Below are 6,000 nucleotides of genomic sequence, written 5' to 3' on the forward strand. Positions count from 1 at the left end.
TCTGCTATGAGAAGCAGTAGCTGCAGGCAAACTCAGCATTCCTGAGTCAAGACAATGGCTTTGGGGGGTGTCATACATCAGTCAGTCATTGCAGTGAGAACAGCCAACGCTCCCTGATCTCTGGGTCCTGGCTATGTTGGTGACCAGGTAAGCCCAGCTGTGGATCCCCGCCCCTTGCCTCTCCGCATCTTCAGATAATTTTGTAAGCACCGAATTCCTTGCGTTGGATCACCTTGACCTGGATATCTGGAGTAAAGTCTCTGTTTCTTGCACTGACATCTGACTAATTCTGAATTTGGCATCCAAATCAAGGTTTAATACAGGTGCTGTATTGCAGGGAATTTTTTGTTGTTGTTTGTTTGTTTTTTGGGGTTTTTTTTTGTTTACCCCTTAATTATTTTTACATATAAACAACAACAAAAAATATGAGTTACCTTTGTCCTAGCATACTTTCAACTATGGCCATAAAATCTTCAGTTTTGAATTAAAATAATTAAAAATATATCAAACAATTTAAGACATTAATATTAGGTAGCTATCATTGTATTGAAGTTGAAGAAAAAACAGAAAGGGTGTTCTTACACATTTTTTCTATGTTCTAGACTCACTTCATCTTATATTTTAAACTAGAATGCAGGGGGCTGCCTGGGGGGCTCAGTCGGTTAAGCGGCTGCCTTCAGCTCAGGTCATGATCCCAGAGTCCTGGGATCAAGCCCCACGTCGGGCTCCCTGCTCAGTGGAGAGACTGCTTCTCCCTCTCCCTCTGCCTACCTCTCTGCCTACTTGTGCTCTCTCTCTGTCAGATAAATAAATAAAATCTTAAAAAAAAAGATTTCTTTTTAAAAAATAAATAAACTAGAATGCAGGTCTGACCATTGTCCTCCGTTTCACATTTGGATTATTCAAGTGCCCATTAGTTATTTCTTCTTGAGTCTCTCATAAGTAGTGAATAAATCTCAAACTCAACAAGTTCAAAATTGTATGTATTGCAGGGAATTTATCCTCACATCAGTTTGATGAGGTAGGGATTAAGTTTTTTCCAGTTGTCAAATGGAGAACTAAAATTCAGTGAGATGAAATAACTTATTCAAGGCCACACAACTTGTATATAGCAGGACCCAAGGTCAAATGCAAATCACAGTTACAAAGTGTTTGTGCCTAAGGACTCTGTTAAACTGTGATGGTACAGGATCAAGTTCATAATGATTTGCATACAAATAGCTAAAGAGGTATTTCTGTATTTTGCTACAAACTACAGGAGGGAAGAGTCTGTATCTTGTACCTCTTTGAATAAGACTCCCAAATGCCAGAGCATAGCTCAGTATTTGGCACCTAGAATAGGTCCTTGGTAAGTTACTGCTGAAAGAATAAATGAATGAATAGATGAATGGTATTGTGATGAGTCCTACTAAGGAAAATGACACTAAAAAATGAAAAATTCATATGTTGACCTGCTTGTGGATAAATCACTGTAATTGCCAAATTGGTTTCATTAAGATGTTTCTCACTCTTCATGTGTTCAATTGCCTCTGCTAAGAGCTATTGCAAACATTTTTATGTTTCCTGTGTATACATTTTTGCTTTCTGTTGGTTTCTGCTTCTCAACAAGCTCTCCTGCCATATGATTAAATTCATCAAACAATGGAACATTCAGTCTGTTAGGATGAGCTCTTAGGTCTATCTCATTCCAATCTCCAGCACCTCTTTTCCTAAAAGAATCTTTCTTTATAACTTTTAAGTCAATGTTTCGAAACCCAAATTCAAGGACCTATTTCTACTAGAATCTTCATAAATACCCTGTCTTTGCTTACAAGCTTTAGAAGCCAAGGTGCACCATCCACAAATCTCTCGCCAGTTTTCACCATGGTTTCTCCTGCGCCCATTAGCAATAAAGTTTTCTTTCAGTAAATAGTTATGGTAATTTGGGCCACCCCCTTCTTGCAGGGCTCGTGGCCACCAAATCTGCTATATTTGTACACATTTTCTTTTAATTGCCAAACCGAAGTGTATTTTAGAAGGAAATTTGATCCATATGTTTCTGATTCATCCACAGTGAAGTCACCAGACTGTTTGGAGAGAACAGCCCGACAGCCACAAAGTCTTGGTAGAGTCTCTCTTTTCCTTTAGAAATGGGAAGTTAAATATGTAAAGAGCCAGCATCTCGAATCTTGCCATGTTTAGGCTGTTGGTAAAACCCAGGCTTCAGGGAATGTTACTTTTTCAAGATATATGCCTCTTCAAATAGGTCTGGCTTTCAGTGGATCTCGTGAATGTCCTGGGCATTCTTTTGAGGAGGGATGGAACAGACTCCTTTCACTGACTCCTCCTTGGGGCTCTCTTCCAGGGCTCTAAGCAAGTTCCCCATCGACCGGCCGTTTCCCAAAGTCACTTTGTTCTAATTCCCAAAGGTGTTGCCGGAGCACTTGATATAGTTCAAGGCGGCATATGCCCCATTTGCTGCCTACATGGTTCCCAGATATTCCCAGGGTCAGAGGCTCACCAGCAGATGAAAGCCTGTGGTGTAACCCAATGCGGAGTCTGCCCACAGATTCGCCCTCGAGGTAAGCAGGACCACTATAGTGGTCTGGTCCCGTTCGCTAATAAATAGGTCATGCACAGCTCTCCCTGAAGTGCAGCAAATTGAGATATTTGTCTAGAATTCTGTGCCCTGACACTTCTTAACTGCTGCTATTGGGCAGTGACTCAGGAGAGAAGGGAGAAGTTCTACTGGCTGGTTTTAAAAGGACTTGAGAATCGTATACACAACTTCATGCCCATCTGTCAACCCTACCAAAGTAAGAGGTGATAATACCACGCTCCCTTCTTTATACGTAGTCTAGATGATCAACATTTTACGACTTCTTTAAAACATCCCACAGAGTTCATTCATTCAGCAGTTGCTGCCTTTGTCAGGCCCTAAGTAAGGTACGAGGAAAGAAAGATGAATGAGGCACAATCCATGGCCTCAAGGAGCTTATGATCCGGTAGAGTGAGGCAGATGCATAATAAGCAAATAAGTATCGAGTAGCAGTACGCACAGGGAGAAGAGTGTCCAGGAGACCTAAGGGCAAGTTCCAGCTCTGTCACTTACTAATTGTGGAGTCTTGGTTAGGTCATGTCACCACCCCTCAGCCTCACCTGCTTCATGGAAAAAATGTGAGCAGGGAGGATTAAATGAACCATGTATGTAAGACCTGCTCTGCATATATAGTAACACTTCTTATTATGCCCTGTTACAGAGAGTGTGTGGAAGTGTGTGTCAGGTCTCATAGGACCCAGAGGAGAGTGCTAAGAGTCAGCACTACCTGATTTGGGGGAAAGAATGACCTCTGACCTGACTGTATGTCTAGGTGAAAACTGCCGGGAAGAATAGCTACCCATTGCATTGGAGTTCATATCCTCCGAGAATTAAGCTTCAATATTTTGGCACAGTGAGACAAGGATGGTACACATACCCAACACTGAGTTTGTGTGCCTTAAAAGTAGCTTCCAGGGCTCATAAGACCTGGAATTTCCCTGTGCCCTGAAATATCAGCATTTCTAGTTCCCTTGCTCTCGCCCTTCTCTTCTTTCTTGTCTAGATTACAAACTTGAACAGCCTTTGGCCTTGTCTGCACACTGTCCCTAGTGATCTTTCTAAAATATGAACTTGATCATGCCCCTACCCCTTATAAAATTCCCTGGGGACTCCCATCCTTCGTGATAAAGTCTGAACCCTTCAGTGTGGCCATATGGCTCTCACGACGTAGTCTCTGCCTCTGTCACCCGGCTTATCTCTTAGCTTTGCCCTACTTGTTACCCTTTAGGTGACCACCAGATTGAACTCCCCCATGAGCCCTTGTCTATAGTTTTGCACATGCATTCATGCGTTTCTTTGCCTGAAGCCTTCTGCCTTCCATTCTCCCTCCTGGTTTTGAAAAACTCTTTGAGACTCAGCTTGGGTGTGACCTTCTGGCTTCCTTTCCTGATCCACCCGTTCTGGGTTAGCTGCCCCTTTTCTGGGTCCTCATTATACCTGCACAGATCCTGCCGTGCCCCCTGCCACCCTATCAGGCTCTCAGCATTGTGGGTTCCTTGGGCTCATAAGTCATTTTTGTCTCCCCACCTGGCACAGTCATGATGCATGAGGTATTTGTGAATGAATCACAGAACCTCAGAAAGAATCTCAGCTATCCTCTACTTGTTCGTGCAGAAATGCCCTCTGCAGAGAGTCAACCGGGTGCCCAATGGAAGGGCTATTTCCAATGCCAGCTTCTCTAGTATGGTGGATCCCAGTGTTCTGAGAGAGGGCATAACTAGACCTAGTCTGTTTTTGAGATGTCCTGGGAGGGAGGGCGACGGAAGAAGCTGGTAGGGTGGTACATACCAGAGCAGTTCTGCGTGCTCCTGGAACTGGATTGTACTCTAGAAAGCAGCTGTGACTGGGCATTCAGCATGTTTTAACTTCACAGCCCGGTTCTGGAGCCCCACATCAGCCATCCTAGGGCCTGAGTCTGGCATCTCACTAGAAAACTGTCTAGACATTAGGCAAGGCCAAGTTTCACCAGTAACGCTAGAGCAAGAAATTCCTGCCGTGGCTGACGGTGCTCTAGCAATCCCCGCTCCCCCGTTCCAGACTGATGAGGTACCCTGAGGTTCTTAGGCAATTGTTTGGAGGAGCCCTAAGGAAGGAGATTCTGGACCACCTGCCAGGTATATGCTTGAATGATTACTGAAAACATAAAAGACCACTAGGTTTATGGAGTGTTCTAATTGATTGCACAGTGCCGAGGAACCCAGTAGCCCACCAGGTGCTCCTTGCGGTTTGGATGCTCTCATGAATGGTCTTTCCCCCACTTAAAATAGGTGTTTGCTGACTCCCAGCACCATCCCTAGAAAAGGGCTCCAGGTGAGGTCTGGCTAGACAGGTGCAGTTCTTGGGTGTCAGAGGAAGAGCAGTAACTGTTTTGTTTTGCTTTAGTCTTGTGGTAATAATGAGATCACTGGGTCTAGAGATGGGGGCTTTCACAGATGTGGAATTAACTAGGCTTTGAACCTGAGCTGCTCCAACATCCTGCCCAGCCCTACGCCGGCTGGGCATCCTCTGCCTCCATCGTCTGTATTTACCACTCCATCGGACCCTGCGATGCCACCCCCGAGAGAGGCACCTTTGCACACTGCACTGGCTTCCTTGGTCCAGCTTTACTGCTGCTGTCTTGCCATCTCTTCTCCCCGCACACTTACCTTATACCTACATCGGTATTTTCTACAAGTCATTTAATGAAGAACCCCCAGGAAGAGTGCTTCTCAACCATTTTCCACCCACACCCCCTACTATTTTTTCTTTCTTTTCTGTGCATGCCCCCGAGCCAAGCAGTAAGTATAATGGTGAACCACACCCTTCCCTCACCCACCACCCCCTAAGGATTCTGACATCTGCCCCGAAGTCCTCCCAGTGCCAGGAGGACTGACTTCCTCTAGCAATCTACCTGACATTTGCTATTTTAAATAAACGTTTCTGTTTTCTTGGCTCCCTTGTCCCCCGGGCCAAGGCAGTGGCACCTTAGTGATCACCGTGTGATGCTGTGGCAGATACAGAAGAACTGGAGACTTCTGGTCCCGGGGCCCCATGCCTCTGGCTATGGCTGTTATCTGTGACATTTCTCAGTGAAGCTTGGTATCTCTGAGAGGTTTCAAAGGAAGGGGGTGGAGGAAAGGATGGTTCTGCTGCCTTTTGTGTCTACCTGAGTAAATAGGAAAGGTCCTCTCTCTTTCTCTTGGCAGCCAGAATGGAGGCCATTCCCTTCTAGAATGTTCCCATTGTAAACTCCTCCAGTGCTAGGGCTGTGTGTCCTCCTCATGCTGTGTTAACTGCTCCCCAGGGCAGCTGGAGATTGAACATGGGAGTTCAATCAGGATTTCTGGCCGATGGTGCTAGCACTTACGCCTTACATTTTGGCCACTGTGTTAAGTATTCTTTTTTCTTCTTTCTTTCATCTTCTTTAGTTCACTGCGTATGTA

This window comes from Phoca vitulina, unplaced genomic scaffold, assembly GCF_004348235.1.
Source record: "Phoca vitulina isolate PV1807 unplaced genomic scaffold, GSC_HSeal_1.0 scaffold20, whole genome shotgun sequence".
NCBI classification, from domain to species: Eukaryota; Metazoa; Chordata; class Mammalia; order Carnivora; family Phocidae; genus Phoca; species Phoca vitulina.